Source organism: Schistocerca nitens, chromosome 8 (genome assembly GCF_023898315.1).
Source record: "Schistocerca nitens isolate TAMUIC-IGC-003100 chromosome 8, iqSchNite1.1, whole genome shotgun sequence".
NCBI classification, from domain to species: domain Eukaryota; kingdom Metazoa; phylum Arthropoda; class Insecta; order Orthoptera; family Acrididae; genus Schistocerca; species Schistocerca nitens.
In genome coordinates this window covers 481,287,409-481,306,429 of record NC_064621.1, presented here as the reverse complement: position 1 = coordinate 481,306,429, position 19,021 = coordinate 481,287,409, and the positions used below count along the sequence as shown (strand labels likewise).

The 19,021-nt window shown below is 41.3% G+C and overlaps 1 non-coding gene across 1 annotated transcript; it reads left to right on the top strand.

Moving 5' to 3' along the window:
• The first annotated feature begins 16,483 nt into the window (after positions 1 to 16,483).
• Positions 16,484 to 16,558, top strand: Trnat-ugu (transfer RNA threonine (anticodon UGU)). Its single transcript has one exon. It is a non-coding gene; the product is annotated as a tRNA-Thr (tRNA).
• Positions 16,559 to 19,021: the final 2,463 nt, after the last annotated feature.

Genomic DNA, 19,021 nt, shown 5'->3' with positions numbered 1-19,021 from the left:
ATTTCGCGCCTTGGCAAAATTTCGCGGCAAATAATGCATAGTGGATCACTTTTCTGAAAACTGATGCTTGCAGTTGGTTATAAATCAAGATGCACTACAGGAATTTCACCGAAAAAATTTCAAATAATTTTCTCAAGTTTTTAAAAATTCGTTAATCTGGCAGACAATTAGTAGACAAAGAAGGGAAACCTTATATCAATATGCCCTGGAAAACATACGTGTAGGACTCTTCTACAGATATGGATTTGTGAATGAAAAACAAAAGGCTGTCCGCTGTGGCCGAGCGGCTCTAGGCGATTCAGTCCGGAGCCGCGCTGCTGCTGCGGTCGCACGTGCGAATCCTGCCTCGGGCATGGATGTGTGTGATGTCCTTAGGTTAGTCAGGTTTAAGTAGGTCTAAGCCTAGGGGACTGATGACCTCAGATGTTAAGTCGCATACTGCTTAGAGCCATTTGAACCATTTTTGAAAAACGAAAATAAAAGTAATAATCGAGTTTCGAACATGGGGCGCTAAATTAAAAAAAAAAAAAAAAAAAAAAAAGCCGCGACGCTAACCATTGTGTCGCCATTTTGCCTGGGAACTGCGTGGGATAAAAAATCACGTAAAGGATCTGGACAAACATTTCGAAAATTCGACCGTCGTTTTTCCAGAAACAGTCGAGTACCTACGGACAAACTGAGACGCGTTCGCTTATTTTGATCCCTCTTCCACTGATCGAAGTTTCTGGTAAATCGAGTGACGCCACCTGCCGTGTTGTCCTCGTAAGTTCCGCGTAGTTTACGCTCCCGTAAGCCCACGCTGGACAGCCCTGGATAGGAGAATGCGCCGCAGTCAGCTGCACACAGCCGTCCCGTGGCGCTATCGCGTTGCCGTGACGTCGCCCTCGGGGCTCTGCTATCGCCTCACGGACGCCAGGCAGCCAAGAAACGCGTCCACGGTCTCGACGCGTACCGGCCACCACGGCCCCGCAAGCGGCCGAGTGGCGTCTACTTGGCGTCGTTCGCGGTCGAGCTGTATGAAGCTGACATCCGAATTTCGAGAAATATACATTTTCTTCGGAGTTCTCGATAGATATGCTATGGTTCTAGACTTCCCTACATAAAAGCTCAACAGTTCTGCAGAATTTCGCGAAGGAAACACTAGTATTCAGGAAAAGTTATTGTGGCTTTCAGTCCGAAGACTGGTTTTATGCAGCTCTAGATGTATCTCTATCCCGTGCAAGACTTTTCATCCCCGAATAATTACTCCAAGCTTATACTCTTCTGCTTACCGTATTCATCTCTTGGTCTCTATGATTTTTACTCCCTACACTCCAGTACTAGATTGGTAATACCTAGATGTCGCAGAATGAGTCCTATCAAATGACCCCTTCTTCTTGTCACATTGTGCCAGACATTTCTTTTCTCCCCAGTTCTATTTAGTACCTCCTCGTTGGTTACGTGGTCTACCCGTCTAATCTTCAACATTCTTCTGCTGTTACACATTTTAAAAGCGTCTATTCTCTTCTTTTCTAAACTGTTTGTCGTCCATGTTTAACTTATTTTAAGAAAAGACTTCGTAAAACTTAAATCTGTAGGATGATTCACTATTTGTGTTACACACTTCTAGAGATTGTAGAGAGGACTTAATATGTCAGTTTTTACATAGGAACCCGAGTCCTGAAACGATTCGTTTCCGCGTTACAAGGAAAATAAGATGTACAAATTTCACTCCTGTTTACGCCGATATTAAAACAGCTGTTGATATGACGACCACCAAATTCGGTGCACACTCTGTATCTGCTCATTTAAGTTCGCATAAACTACGTTCAATATGCGTGGTGTACGGTTGATCACTTGTGCCGCAGCCGTGACCCGGCCAACCAGGTCTTCCTCCGACTGGACAGGGCCTCCTAAACAAGACTCATCAAGTGACCGCTGCAGGGCCCTTGTGTCAGTTTTGCTGTAGACTATTTCATGACTCGCCACGGCAAGTAAAGTGTCATTTCAGCGTTGCTAGCCGCGCCGGATTAGCCGAACGTTCAGAGGCGCTGCAGTCATGGACTGTGCGGCTGGCTCCGGCGGAGGTTCGAGTCCTCCCTCGGGCATGGGTGTGTGTTTGTCCTTAGGATAAATTAGATTAAGTAGTGTATAAGCTTAGGGACTGATGACCTTAGCAGTTAAGTCCCATAAGATTTCACACACATTTGATTTACAGCATTGCTACTGGCAGCTGTACGTGGGCTATTCAGGAACAGCAGCACATTCTGAGTTTGCCACTTTTCTTGTATAAGTAAGTTGAATGTAATTTTTAACATGATTGATTGTTACAATGTCTTGTATTTATACAGCGTCTGAATCTTACATTGCAATGTCCTTCAGACATGCATGCATTACAGCTGTTGCAAATAGTGCGACATTTTGTGCGTTGCCGCGTACAAGCAAAAACCGTAGATTTCCGCTGTACAGGAAGTTCATATTGAATCCCTCATCTCGGCAAAAAATATTCCTACAGTAGAAAGGCCCTTTTCTGGGTTTATGTTTTCGTAAATTGTGTTCCTTAAATTGCTCATAATTTGTGTTACTTATTAAATAGTATTAGTTTCCATAAATTACAATTTTGCATTTTGTACTTTGCTAGTAGAACAGTTTCAGCTTTTTTTTTTCATTTTTTATTTTAACTTAAGCACTGATTTTGCCTGATGAGGTTCGAATGTCGTATTGTATTACAGTCACTGAAAAAAAAAAATTATCTGGGGTGGGAAAGCGGCTGTAATATTACATAAGGGGTCATAACAAAAGCAAAAACGTTTTTAGATGATCAAGAAAAGTGACACCACTCAAAAAATTAATTAATTATTACCTGATAACACCCCTGATTCGACGATAACAGAATTATATGGCCATATTACTGTTGTACAGTCTATAATGAAATTTACTGGCAAAATTACTTACTTGGAAATATAAAGGACACTTATACTATTTGAGCATAAGTTTTATAGAATTCTGTAAGTCGATTTTTCTCAAATATTGCATTTTTAGTTGTGACACTGTTCTTGCCGTGGTTCAATAAGTTAGTTGGAATACAGCAGCTGCCATGGGGAATGGCTTCACTTCCATACTTCTAGTTACCATGAAAAATGTGCATCAATGGTTTTGCGATGGTTTTATGATATTCTAAAGGTTTTACGATTAATGAATATATTCACGGAGTTTCTATAATGACGAAGTATTAGCGAAATTTCCACTATTACCTTGAGCAGGCCAGAGAAGCTATTAGTTACATCTTCCATAGATCATCTGAACGATTTTTTGATCGAAATTTTGTGGAACGAGTCATTTTACAGGATATGTATACATGATTAGAGATAACATTAATGAACACACTATTACTTTAATCCTACTCATGCAACTATACTGAACTGGTTTTTGTAAAACAACTAAAATAGCTGGGCCACTATATACAAACCATTTATATTTAACTTGGTTTTAAAGAAGTATTTTATGCGAGTAGTCTATGTCCTTGCTGGGATAATGCTTACTAATTTCATTTAAGTACCTGGTTATTCCTCTTGGTATGTAGATAGATGTATAAATTTACTCTGTTATAAGTTCATTCTTGGGAGTGTGAAGATCTTTTGATCCTAAATATCTGACGCCAGCCGCATACTGAGTCCCACTACTGCGTTAAACTGTGTTCGATAAGCAGAGATGTTACTTTGGAGTGGGTTTCATGTATTTTGAAACTGAAGTGGTATTCTCTTCGTGTCTCCCGTCGTCGTTTTCTTGAAGAGACAGTTCTTAAATGTACTTCACTTAATTAAGTGCTAGAACCACAACCTTTTTCTGTCAACTGCTCCAATTTTGGTTAGTTATTCTATGAAGTTTATACACGGATGTGACGAAACCCATGGGACAGCAATAACACATGTACAGATGGCGGTAGTATAGCATACACAAGGTACAAAAGGGCGGTGCATTGGCGCAGCTCTCATTTGTGCTCAGGTGATCCACGTGAAAAGGCCACACTTTGAACGCCGAATGGTAGTTGGAGCTAGACGTTCGACAATTCAATATTCCGAGATCCACAGTGCCAGAGTATGCCGAGAATACCAAATTTCAGGCATTACCTCACACCATGGACAACACAGTGGCCGACGGCTTCACTTAACGACCAAGAGCAGCGGCGTTCGCTTAGCGTTGTCAATGCAAACAGACAAGCAACACTGTGTGAAATAACCATTAAATCAATGTGAGACGTACGATGAAGGAATCCGTTAGGAGAATGTGGCGAAATCTGGCGTTAATGGGCTGTGACAGCAGGCGACCGACCCAATTGCCTTTGCTAACAGCACGACATCGCCTGCAGTGCCTCTCGTGTGCTCGTTACCATATCGATTTTACTTCAGACGACTGGAAAACGGTGCCCTGATCAGATGAATTGCGATTTCAGTTGGTAAGAGCAGGTGGGTGGGTTCGAGTGTGGCGCAGACTTCACGAAGTCATGGATCCAAGTTGTCATCAATGCACTTTGCAAGCCGATGGTTGCTCCAAAATGGTGCGGGCTGTGTTTACATGTCACGGACTAGGTTCTCTGGTCCAACTGAACCGATCATTGGTCGGAAACAGCTATGTTCGGCTACTTGGAAACCATCTGCAGCAAACAACGATGGACTTTTTATGGATTTGGATGCACCATATCACTGGGCCACGGTTGTTCGCAATTGGTTTGAAGAACATTTTGGAAGATTTGGCCACCCAGATCGCCCTGCACTACACCGGTCAAAAGGAGGTCCAACACGTTATTATGGGGTACCCCATGACTTTTGTCACCTCAGTGTTTGGTCAGAGAACTTTAGTTTGCCTATTTTTTGGCTGTCAGATTCTTATATTTTATGCATATTTATTCTCTGTCACCGAAAATGATGCATCTAGTTTTCTTTGCAATGTACGCGTGTTTCCATCCTGTTACCTACGCGCGAGTAATCTACGTGTTTGACACGTAACTGTGTCTCCCCGAGGGGTTCTGAGATTTTCTCCTGAGCTGCCTTTCAGAACTGCTGAATGTTTGATTTCATTGCTAAGTGTTGAATATCAGATCCATCTTACCGCAGAATCTACTTTGTTGAATACATATTCAGTAACTCAATTTTTCTGTTGTTAATGTTGCATTGCTCTGTAGCTAAATTCCATCTGGCACCTGTTTCGAATCGTCTATTTTGCTTTCTTTTTTTAAAGAGACGTTGCTGGTAAACATTTAAAATAGAGCGCATAGTTTTTAATTTTACGTCCGCTGCGACTTTCGAACGAAGGGCTCCTTTACTTCTGTTTTTATTGTGTCGTTCACATCAGCGAAAGCTTTGTATGTTCAGTGAAGTTAACACTAGTATCGCACTGTACTGTGCCATGCAGCTAGCACGTGTCACCAGATACGTGTGTTGTTTCAAGGCCGGTTTGGTAGCGCGTACGCTCATCCGCAACTGCGAGAATCGCCAGGATACCTGCTGCCTCCCTCACCTTACGCACCAACAGCGGTATCCGAACTGACCCCTCCCCTCCCACGGAAGCGTAGCAACTGCTACGAAGAGTAACCCGGTGTCCGGACAGTTGCCACGCCGGACATTTGCCACGCCGGACATTTGCCAAGGTTTTACCTGCTCCGAAGGGTTCGGTCCCTTGTCCCCCCCCCCCCCCCAACTCCTCCTCCACCTCCACACCCGCCCGCCCAGTTTGCTTTCGAAGTTCCTAACGTCACCATCAGTATGGAAGTTATTACAGCGAACAAGGGCAGGCCTCCTGCTCATTAGAAAGGTTACGCGTATCTTAAACAGAGGGAATCTAAAGAAGGTGTTGTTACATGGATGTGCTTACGCCGAAAAACGGATCATTGCAAGGGAAAGCTGCTTTCGAGGAACGTGTTGAGCGTATTAGAACATCTCTGTGGACCACCTGACGATGCAGCTCTGAAAGTGAGAAAGCAAGTGGAAAGAGCGAAGAGAAGGTCTCGAGAAGAAACTACACAGTTATCGGAGATATACGCGGATGAAATGGGAAATCTACATAATAAAGTTTATGACTTTGTTACAGTGATGCCTAATTCAGAATCTATGAAGAGAACCATGCATCGTCGATGGAGTCAAGAGTGGGGGAACCAACAAGAGCCTAAGAACTGAAATTGATCTTCATGAAGATCCATTAAAAATGGGAGATGGCAGTAGTTTTCTTCTGGAAGACGATAGATTAGAGGTGAGAATAATAATTTTTAGTGGAAGCAAAGGAAAAGAAAGTTTAAAAACATGTTCCCATTTTTTTATGGATGGAACATTTAAGAGATGCAGCAAGCAGTTTGCACAGAACCACACCATACACGTAGACTGAGGAGGCCCGATTAAAGAAACAAACATTCTTCCTACTGTATTTGCACTGCTCCCTAATAGGAAGAAAGACACATATGTTCGTCTGTTTCGTCTGATAAAACAGGCAGTCTCTGAATGGTGTCCTAAACAAGTAAAGGTGGGCTCTCCCTAATAAGAAGAAAGACACATATGTTCGTCTGTTTCGTCTGATAAAACAGGCAGTCTCTGAATGGTGTCCTAAACAAGTAAAGGTGGACTTCGAGGCAGCTGCGAAATCGGCCATTAGTCAAGTTTTTCCCAAAACTGAAATAAATGGATTCTATTTCCATATGAAGAAGAGTTTATGGAGAAGAATTCGAGTTCTCGGTCTAACTGAGGAGTACCGCTAGAACGAGGATTTAAGACTTCACGTCAGCATGTGTGCAGTGCTGGCAGTTGTAAAACCGGAGGAAGTAAGCAATGGATGGATTGAGATTCACGCAGAAGCTCCTGATAGCGGAAGGTTCTCTCAATTTTTTGACTACTTTGTGGATAACTGGCTAGAGAATGAGGATATCGCAATAGAAATGTGGGACTGTTACGGAAAAAGGCACCGATCGACGAATGCTGTTGAAGGGTGGCACAACAAAATAAATAGTATTATTGGAAACCCTCACCCTAAAATCAACTATTTGGTGGAGTGCTTGAAAAAAGAAGCAAAGCTCACAAACTGCATGTACATGAAATTGGAAATTAATCTTGAAGGTAAGAAGAAGTACTTGAACCTAGACGACAGGATAGAGAGAATCGCAAAAAATTATGAAGAGACTGTCAACATTAGGCCTTGCTTGAAAGCCATTGCCCATATTCAGAAACTGGACTAAAATACGTAAAAATAATGTATTAAAAACTATGAAGACCACTGAGTCCTCGCAGGTTACTGAGATAAAATTATTAAAACATTCAAGCAACATTATCGGAGCTAATATTAAGTTGTAATTGTAAATAGAGTGTACATCAGTTCAGCGTGTTTAGGCTGATTTTACACACGCCATAATGGTATTTGGTCATTTATCATTTTCACGGTCCAAAGCCTTTGCAAACTGTGATGCGAATCAGCCTTTAATGTAAAAATTGAAAAGTGTTTCAAGCCTCACAAAAGTATCCCTATTGTTGTCACATTAAGATAACTTTTTTCTACCTTCCAATATTATGGCCATACTATTAAATAATTGTGAGTTCTAAAATAATTTTCTGAAGCTTTAGAATCGCAACTATCACCTAAAATATCATGTTTTGTTAAACTGATAGTATGCGCTTTCGTAAAAGAAAATGGGAACTGAACCTTTGAATTGCACCTAAAATTGACATCCCAAAACTGATCTGATGCTAAGGTTGACAATTTTGGCACCTCAAATATTTTTTATTTAAGTTTAGCTGCAAACATTTATAGTAGATGTAAATCTACTTAAGTACAAATAGATATAGTCCTTTAAAAATTAAAATTTCTTACTAAATTGTTGATTATCTTTAGACAGGTCAGTAAAAGCAAGGAGCTTACTACTGAAAATTAATTGTTACTAAAGAACATCAGAAACAAATGTATTAGTCCTACTTTTCTTATACATTAGAGTGTTTTAGAAAAGATATTTAATCATTTCCTCTGCCACTGACAGTGTAATTTCAGTTGCTTTGCAACACCAGGGATATCTACTTCTAAATTATGTTAGCAGCTGATCTCATTTCGAATTATGGAATATTTACTTCGTCTTCTTTGTTGGAGGAATTTCTGAAAATGCATTTACTAACTCCACTTTAGTGGTACTGTCATCAGTAACATTACCGTCACTGTCGCACAGTAAAGGTACTTACTGAGCCTTTCCGCTGGTTTACTTAACATGGGACCAGTATCTCTTTGGATTTTCCGCCACACTTCTAGAGTGAGTTTCGTTGTGGAAACTATTAAATGCATCTCGCATTGAAATCCGCGCCAAATTTCGAGCCTCAGTAAAACTTCACCGATCTTGGAGATTTTGAGTTCGTCTAAATTATACGTGCCTTTTGCGGTGCTCCTGCAACAGCTTTCTGTCGTGTTTTGTGTACCATGGGGGATCAGTTCCGTCTCTTATTAATTTATTTGGTATGAATTTCTCGAGTGCTGTTGATACTATCTCTTTGAACTTAAGCTACATATGGTCTTCATTTACATAGTTTGGAAGGATTGGAGACTATCTCTTAGAAAGACATCACCCGAATTTTTAGCTGCTTTTATAAATAGATATATTTCGCGTTTAGTTTTGGTGAATTTCTTTGTTACGGAAGTGAGCCTCTCTACGACTGCGTGTTCACTAGTCCCTGTATCCGTCGTGATGTTCAGGATTATTTGTGGCTAAGAGGTCAAGTGTGTTTTCGTGACCATTTACAATTTGAATGGCCTCGTCAACTAATTGTTAAAAATAATTTTAAAAAAGCATTTAGAACAATTACAGAAGTTGTTTTCTGTTTACAATAGGGTATGAAAATGTATTTTTGTCAACATGCTGAAGGTAGATTGAAGTAACTGCCAACTATAATTGTATGAGTAGGGTACCTATTTGTGATGAGACTCAAGTTTTCTTTTCTTTGAACTGTTCAGCAACTGTTTCATCTGAGACATGGGGTCGGTAAAAGGAGCCAGTTATTAATTTATTCCGGTTGTTCGAATATAACCTCTGCCCACTCTAAGTCATAGGAACTCTCTGCTTCAAAGTCGATTGTGAGCTTACATTATTTTTCCTTAAGTTGTCCTTCTTGTTTCTGTTGTAGTGCAGATAAATAAAATTACGGCTTTTCCCTCCAGAACCTAAGATGCTTTCTCTGTGACTCTGTAAATACCAGAACTAAACAATGTAGAACAACAACGTACGTTACAAGCGTAGCATTCTGTATTACTTCATTTCCTTATTTCTAACATTTTAAAATTGTAAGTCGACTTTAGATGACATGTCAATCATAGATGTTCTTATCTCTATTTAGTGGACGTGTTTTCAGTTACGTTTTGAACATTGTCCCGCTACACTTTATTAACTACTGTTTTTAGAGAGTAAATTAATATGGAGTATGTCGTTCTTCTTTTCAAACATTCATAAACCCATTTATTCTTTCCCTATTGTCTTTTGGGTATGCAGTTGTAGTAATTAAAGTAGGCACAAATGCAGTGATAAAAAAGAAATGATTATCGTACATTTGCATTCTCGTTTCATCGTTCCTTTCTTGTTGCTCCCATGCCGATGGACTGTTTATATCGCAATCAGTAAGCGTGAAAGGAAGCTACCGTACAGACAGAGGAATCTATATTTATACTTGGCAGAACTAATTACATACTGACATAATCGTCGGTATTGCTTTCGTTTCCAAAAAGTTATAAATATTTCGATTTCGGAAAAGAAGCTCTGTATTTGGCCAAGACGTCGAAGAAGAAGGTCCCTGACGTACTGGTTGCATCGAGTAAGATGTGGAGACGGCGGTTTGAAAGCGGACAGAGGTAGTGCGGGGAAGGGCGTCCCTTGCTTCGAATTATCTGAGGATGACCTAAGAAGCCGAAAGCCGGTTCATAGCGAACTAATAACTATTATTGTGGAACAACAATACATAGTATTCGAGTTATTAATATTTTAATTACTGCTTGTAAATGAGTCATTACTTGCCTCTGTATAATGTTCATACTGCTATTTTATAATTTGTCTTAGCATTTTAAGTAATTAATGTCTTTCTTGGGTGATTTACCTGTTAGTGGGTTGCGGGAGTTGGCACTTGAGTTTAGTTGGACTGTTACTGCTCTTGTATTCTGTATTTCCCACTAAAGCAGAATGATACACTTAAAGATTTTGGAGCATCATTTTTCAATGTTTATCAAATACTTTTGAGTCTAATCCATGAACTGTACTCCCTATGCAACCATAGCAATAATTCTGTTCTGAAGAAGCAGTGATTAACTAGTTGGAATCAATCTTGAAAGTGATAGTTGGAGTTTTTATTATTTGTTGAATGGTAAAAGAATATTTATTATTCGTGCTGTGACTATAACTGCAGATCATACTATCCACTTACAACTCTGTTGCGTTAGATCGTTTGTAGGTGTGTAAATGTGATTAAGAGAGGTATGACGCTCACAGACTCTCATGAGGAGACTTAGGCTACATGTTATTTTAAACATATACTGATAACTTTCCACAATAGTTGTCACTCTCATTTTTTAATTGGGCCTGCTGTAATGGGTTTATTAGAAATGACGGCAATGGTTCATAGTACTTTTCTGCAAACGCTGTAAGAGAATACATCAGTTTTCAATTTTTTTATTTTTTATGAAGTTTTTAAATCTGTTGTTTATGTTATGGAGCTGAATTTCAATAATGAAGACAGTTGATTTACAATGCTAGTGCACTTTCACTGAGAATTTCCATATTTATTGTGGACTATCGAACTCAGCAATGTTTGGCAACTGCCAAATATGTGTGGGAATTGTATGTATGTCCTAACCTCCTTCTCCCACCTTTCTCTGTCCCTCTCCTCATCCTCCCTCTCTTTCCATCTCCTCCTTTCCCTCTCTCTGCCCATCTCCTCTCTCTCCCTCTTTATGTCAATTTCCTTCCCTCCCTTCTCTGTCCGGCTACTCCTCCACCCTCTCTCTGGCTCAGAGCCTTGTTTAGTGTTATAAACAAATTCAGATTCCTTAGTAACACTCTAACCATAGCTGATGAGCCATAAACACAACATTTCAATTTTCTTCGAAAACCGACTGCGAAGAAGAAAACAAAACAGCACTTTGTTGAGTATACAGTTTTTGTTTAAAATTATATATACGGACAAACAAGATGTGTGGGAGAAAGAGTTGTTCTGGAGGTTTAAATTCCATGCTATCGTAGTTAAAATTAATTGCGAGAAAGGAAACAAAAACGCACATATTGATAGCAGAGCAAAACACAGCATAGTATAGTATTGTTTAGAGGTTAATAGTTAACATTAATAAAAACGTGTTTTTTTTAATTCATGTAGAATATTTGTTTTGCTTTAACGCTAGAATCATTGAAGGACATTCTATTGCAAGACAAGAAATGAGAAGTTACTGTTGTGATGTACGTTTTCGAGAGTTCATTTTTGCTGTGAACTGTTTGAAACTCGGTTGATAACTGGTGAGCGCAGTTCGTAAAAGTTCTCTTAAATGTTATTCAATTAGTTCAGTTCTATATTTAGATGTCACGAACATTGGAGCTGGATATAGTGATTCATAAAACACAAGTTGTCCCAAAAATTGTCATCAGTCTCTCGGCTCACTGTTTTGTTAGCGCAAATATTTCTTCCGTAACCTACGTCCAGAATTCGGTTTCCTTTCGGTCCATTTAGTCCGTTGTCTTGGAGTTCCAGTAGCTGCACTTCTGCACCTGCTGAATCATTTCTAAATGGGGAAGAACTAGGACGTCCGTCCCCCAAAACGTCAACAGCAAACAGATATTCCAGGCATGAAAATGAAAGTTAAAGTGTTACGTAGAATTTAATCAGCCATTCATTTCTTCAGCGATGTCAGACATTTAACATAAGTAATCTTTTGTTTCCACACGAATGCCGCGAAGGGTTTCAATAATTACCTTCAGGTATGTGGAAAGAGCTAATGTTTTAGCCTCAAGGTCTTTCCAAAACAATTTTAATTTGTTCTGAAATCTAAACTCTGTATGCGGACAGCACTGGCAAGTCGACAAGAACGCAACAGCTAGAGACAATCGTCGCATGCATCAAAGATAAAGGTATCGTCAGGTGTGCCCTAAAGAAGTGCGATTGGACCACTCTTGTTGTCTGTACAGGTTAGTCATCAGAAGTCTGATAAACTTGCAATGTGTTATGACATAGGTTGAGCTGAGAATTAATTGTTAAGAAAAAAAGTAGGTATGTTGACCCTTTCCCGAGTAAATAAGCGTTAAAGATAGTCAATCAGGCCGTTGCACACGCAAATCAAGCGGCCCGCTAGAGACGGTGTCGCCGGATGTCTTCTTCATTTGGTTTCGTAAAACCGAACGAGAGATCGATACAAAAATTGGGCACGGGACGGTAGTAAGGATCGAACCTGAACCAAAGGCTGATTAGTCTCGTACTATGAGAACAACTGCCGCTATTTCTGTCAGGCGGTCCGCTTGAATTTGAGCGCTCGGAGACTTGACTGGCTAACTTCAATGCTAAATAACTCGGAAACGGCGCAATGCATCGAATTTTTTTCGTAACAGTTATTTCAGCCTCCGTTTACCCTTACCCTTACCTTTACCCGCTACGCCCGTAGTTTTGTTACCAAGTCAACCCAATATGATAACGTTCATCATTTAAATGACGAGTTTAGTATATATTATTAACACTGTTGCATCGTCGAGCCCCTGGTTCTTGACGTACGTTTAGCGTCATCGATGCCAGGCGTATTCCATATACGGTCATTTTCAACAGATATTGGTAATATTGAGGACAATGTAAAGGATATACAGGGTGTTTCAAAAATGACCGGTATATTTGAAACGGCAATAAAAACTAAACGAGCAGCGATAGAAATACACCGTTTGTTGCAATATGCTTGGGACAACAGTACATTTTCAGGCGGACAAACTTTCGAAATTACAGTAGTTACAATTTTTAACAACAGATGGCGCTGCAAGTGATGTGAAAGATATAGAAGACAACGCAGTCTGTGGGTGCGCCATTCTGTACGTCGTCTTTCTGCTCTTAGCGTGTGCTGTTCACAACGTGCAAGTGTGCTGTAGACAACACGGTTTATTCCTTAGAACAGAGGATTTTTCCGGTGTTGGAATTCCACCGCCTAGAAAACAGTGTTGTTGCAACAAGACGAAGTTTTCAACGGAGGTTTAATGTAACCAAAGGACCGAAAAGCGATACAATAAAGGATCTGTTTGAAAAATTTCAACGGATTGGGAACGTGACGGATGAACGTGCTGGAAAGGTAGGGCGACCGCGTACGGCAACCACAGAGAGCAACGCGCAGCTAGTGCAGCAGGTGATCCAACAGCGGCCTCGGGTTTCCGTTCGCCGTGTTGCAGCTGCGGTCCAAATGACGCCAACGTCCACGTATCGTCTCATGCGCCAGAGTTTACACCTCTATCCATACAAAATTCAAACGCGGCAACCCCTCAGCGCCGCTACCATTGCTGCACGAGAGACATTCGCTAACGATATAGTGCACAGGATTGATGACGGCGATATGCATGTGGGCAGCATTTGGTTTACTGACGAAGCTTATTTTTACCTGGACGGCTTCGTCAATAAACAGAACTGGCGCATATGGGGAACCGAAAAGCCCCATGTTGCAGTCCCATCGTCCCTGCATCCTCAAAAAGTACTGGTCTGAGCCGCCATTTCTTCCAAAGGAATCATTGGCCCATTTTTCAGATCCGAAACGATTACTGCATCACGCTATCTGGACATTCTTCGTGAATTTGTGGCGGTACAAACTGCCTTAGACGACACTGCGACCACCTCGTGGATCATGCAAGATGGTGCTCGGCCACATCGCACGGCCGACGTCTTTAATTTCCTGAATGAATATTTCGATCATCGTGTGATTGCTTTGGGCTATCCGAAACATACAGGAGGCGGCGTGGATTGGCCTCCCTATTCGCCAGACATGAACCCCTGTGACTTCTTTCTGTGGGGACACTTGAAAGACCAGGTGTACCGCCAGAATCCAGAAACAATTGAACAGCTGAAGCAGTACATCTCATCTGCATGTGAAGCCATTCCGCCAGACACGTTGTCAAAGGTTTCGGGTAATTTCATTCAGAATGGGTCAAATGGCTCTGAGCACTATGGGACTCAACTGCTGTGGTCATCAGTCCCCTAGAACTTAGAACTACTTAAACCTAACTAACCTAAGGACATCACACACATCCATGCCCGAGGCAGGATTCGAACCTGCGACCGTAGCAGTCGCACGGTTCCGGACTGCGCGCCCAGAACCGCGAGACCACCGCGGCCGGCAATTTCATTCAGAGACTACGCCATATTATTGCTACGCATGGTGGATATGTGGAAAATATCTTACTATAAAGTTTCCCAGACCGCAGCGCCATCTGTTGTTGAAAATTGTAACTACTGTAATTTCGAAAGTTTGTCCGCCTGAAAATGTACTGTTGTCCCAAGCAACAAACGGTGTATTTCTATCGCTGCTCGTTTAGTTTTTATTGCCGTTTCAAATATACCGGTCATTTTTGAAACACTCTGTATATTGGTACTATCGAGGACAATGTAAAGGATATATCAGTAATAAGGTAAATGGCTAATATAAACGTTTGTATAATTACATTTTAACATAAACATTGGAGCTGAAAAAACTTAGAATATTTAGCGAGTTTGTCTGTGCTTATACTTGGAGGGACGGCACAACAATTTTCTAAGTCCCACGTTTCTTCCACAGAAGCGCCAGTAGGAAGACTAGTGGTGCGTCTGGCACCCTTACCCTTACACGCTCTTCAGACTGTTTCTGACCACTCTGTGTACATAAACGATCTGCGACTGTTTGCTGATGATGCCACAGTGTTGGAGAAGCGTCGTCGTAGAGTGACTGTAAAAGGACACAGGATGACTTGCCCGGAATTTGTGTTTGGGGTCAATGTAGAAAAATATAAGTCAATGCAGGCGAGTAGGAAAAAAAAGTTCTGTGATGTTCGAATGTGTTATTAGCTGTGTGCTGCTTGACGCAACCACGTTGATTAAATATTTTTGGGTACAACATTGTAAAGCGGAATGAAATGGAACGAGCACGACGGTTGTAGGGAATGCGAACGGTAGACTTCGGATAATTTGAAGAATTTGAGGAAAGCGTTGGTCATCTGTAAAGGAGACGGCGTATAGATCACTAGGGCGACCCATTCTTGAGTACTACTGAGTATTTGTGATACCCACAACGTCGGACCTTCAGTGACATCGAAGCGATTCAGAGGTTTGCGGCTAGAATTCTTACGGGTATGTTAAGTTAACGCGGGAGTGTTGCGCATGTCTCCCGGAACTCAAATGGCAATCCCTGAAGGGAATAAGACGTTCTTTTCGCGAATCATTAATGAGGAAGGTAAGAAAACCCGCGCCTGCGACAGACTGAAGAACAATCCAAATGTCATCAACTTACACTATCTGATCACAACCATAAGGCAACTGTTGGAGGACATTCTACATCTACATCTACATTCATACTCCGCAAGCCACCTGACGGTGTGTGGCGGAGGGTACCTTGAGTACCTCTATCGGTTCTCCCTTCTATCCCAGTCTCGTATCATTCGTGGAAAGAAAGATTGTCGGTATGCCTCAGTGTGGGCTCTAATCTCTCTGATTTTATCCTCATGGTCTCTTCGCGAGATATACGTAGGAGGGAGCAATATACTGCTTGACTCCTCGGTATAGGTATGTTCTCGAAACTTCAACAAAAACCCGTACCGAGCTACTGAGCGTCTATCTTGCAGAGTCTTCCACTGGAGTTTATCTATCATCTCCGTAACGCTTTCGCAGTTACTAATTGATCCCGTAACGAAGCGCGCTGCTCTCCGTTGGATCTTCTCTATCTCTTCTATCAACCCTATCTGGTACGGATCCCACATTAACACAGGATCAGTCCACCCTTCGATTTAACTGCTTGAATTCTGTTGGGGACGATTTCACTGAGGTGTCCACATGGCTGTGGAGGAACGAGAGTCTATTCTTCCTCTGGTCCGAAACAGGTTAGGTAGGGACACTGGTGTCTGGTGCGAAATCGACTTCTCACTCAAGCGAAATGTATTATATTGGGTTCAGGTCGGGTCTCTGGGCAGACAGACTATTTAAAGAACGTTACTGTCCTCAAACCATTGCTTCACAGACGCTGCTTTGCGACATACTGCATTCTGATGCTGATACAGTCGTCGTCTTCAAACAGTTTCTCTTCTGTACGCTGTACACAATGCTATAAAATGTAGTGATAATTAAATCGAGACCCTACGCTGCTGACAGGCGTTGACATACATCAACGGGGACAGTTGTAAATGTGTGCCCCGACCGGGACTCGAACCCAGGATCTCCTGCTTACATGGCAGACGCTCTATCCATCTGATCCACCGAGGGCACAGAGGATAAGGCCCACAGGGATAAGTCCCTGCAGTCGCACTATCCTCTATGCCCTCGGTGGCTCAGATGGATAGAGCGTCTGCCATGTAAGCAGGAGATTCCGGGTTCGAGTCCCGGTCGGGGCACACATTTATAATTGTCCCCGTTGATGCATGTCAACGCCTGTCGGCAGCGTAGGGTCCTGGTTTAATTATCATTTCATTCTAGAGTACTGCATGGTCACCGATGGTATAAAATGTGTTCATATCCTTCCGCATTTAACGTTTTTTTTTTAAGCTCAGGGGACCTCACACTATTCACGAAAAACGCTCCCATGTCATAACACCACCTCCTGTGTACTTCACTGTTGGCAGTACACAGGGTGGCAGATAACGGTCTCCAGGCGTTTACCAAACCCAATCCCTTCCATCGGGTTGTCACAGGCTATCGTGTGATTAATCACCCCAAACCTCTCGTTTCCAGTCATGCACTGTCCAGTAACGTCGGTCTTCACACCACCTCAAACTTGGCTTAGAATAGCCTACAGAAATATATGGATTATGAGGTACTGTTCGATCATTGTGTAAGTAGGCTGTTTAGGTTTTTTATTGGTAACGCCACCTCTGTATAAAAAATCACTGGCTGTGCTGTGTGCAGTCTGTGGTTGCTTTGCATTGTTGTAATACTCAACCATTGTAGTGTTAGGCAGCTGGCTGTGAACAGCGCGTAGCGTTGCGCAGTTGGAGGTGAGCCGCCAGCTGTGGTGGATGTTGGGAGAGAGATGGCGGAGTTTTGAAATTTGTCATGAACTGCTATATTTATATATGATGATATCAAGGTAAATACATTGTTTGTTCTCTATTAATATCTTTCATTTGCTAACTATCCCTATCAGTAGTTAGTGCCTTCCATAGTTTGAATCTTTTATTTAGCTGGCAGTAGTGGCGCTTGCTGTATTGCAGTAGTGGGAGTAACGAAGATTTTTGTGAGGTAAGTGATTTAGTGATTTGTGAAAGGTATAGTTTAATGTTAGTCAGGGCCATTCTTTTGTAGGGATTTTTGAAAGTCAGATTGCGTTGCGCTAAAAAATATTGTGCGTCAGGTTAAGCACAGTCCTGTATAAATGTTCTAAGGGGACGTTTCATATGTCGACCCTTAGCCGAGGATACCTCACTGGAATCTTCTGATTTTTTTCTTGTAGTTTGTGTAATTAGTGTAGCTTTTGTTTATTGCTAGCGCGTAATTGTAGAGAGTTTCCTTTGTAGTTGCAGTCTTTCATTGTCGTACAGTAAAACAGGTGTGGCACGCATGTAGATTTGCACCAAGTATTTCGCAGCTGCAATTAACTAGATATTATTTTCAGTGTTATGTTAATGTGTTTTCTTATTTTTGCTCTTCAAATTGTGTTTTTCTGTGTTGTCGTGTGAAATACTGTGACAATAATGGCGTGTGAAAAACGTAATACTAGGCTCCAAAGTAAACTGCGAAATGACAGTGAAGACGAAAGCAGTGTGTTAGCGCCACCGAGTAATGAATTAACTGATGTTCAAAGTAATAATTTGGTAATTGTGCATAGGGAAATGGAGCGGGCGGCAAACAATGGTGTGGACAGTGAAACAATTAGAGAACAGGGAAGCATTATCGATCGATCGGTCGGCAACACCTCGCCTCAGGAATCCGAAATGACAGGAAACAATCTCGCAAATACTGTACTTTCAGGATTTGGGTCCTCACCGTTTTCTCAAATAAGTCAAGACATATTTTCTGCTTGTCAAAATGTGAATGTTGCCGGTGAAAATGCACTGCCAAAAAGCATAGTGAAACAGATTCCAGACACTAATACATTATTATTGCAATTAATGCAACAAATGGAACAAAATCAGAGACAGATGGGACAAAATCTTAAAAAGTTAGACACAGTGGAACAAAATCTTAAAAAGTTAGACACAATGGAACAAAATCAGAGACAAATACAGCAACAGTTAGACACAATGGAACAAAATCAGAGTCAAATACAGCAAAAGCTACAAAAGTTAGACAGAATGGAACAAAATCTTCAAAAGTTAGACTCCACGGTTGAACAAACACGTGAAGATTTAACTACTGAGTTACATAACATCGAATCGAAATGTCAAAAAGTCTGCAATGACGTAAAAACACAAATTTGTGAGCATTTCCAACCTGTTTTTTCGCGGCATGAAAATGCATTACAGAATCACGAAGCAGCCATAAAAGAACTGCAAACCATTGTTCATGAAAATCATGAGACCTTGTCGGCTAAAATTGACTCAGTTGCATCTACCGATTCGGTTATGCAACTTGCAAAAACTCAAGAAAACTTAAAGGACACAGTAGATTCGATTTCAACACAAATGGACACTCTGAAACTTGGTTCAGAAAAACAGACTGAGGAAATGTGTTCACTATCGGAGAAAGTAGCCGAACTTTCGGATCAGTTCAATAATTTATCTACGAAGGTAGATGATAATCTGAATGACACAAAACCGGTAGTCTTTAATGAGACAGAAGAGCGAACAAATTAAGAAACTGAAACAAAATCTGAATCAAATTAATACGCAACACCAAAGAGAAATCCGGGAAGTACAAGA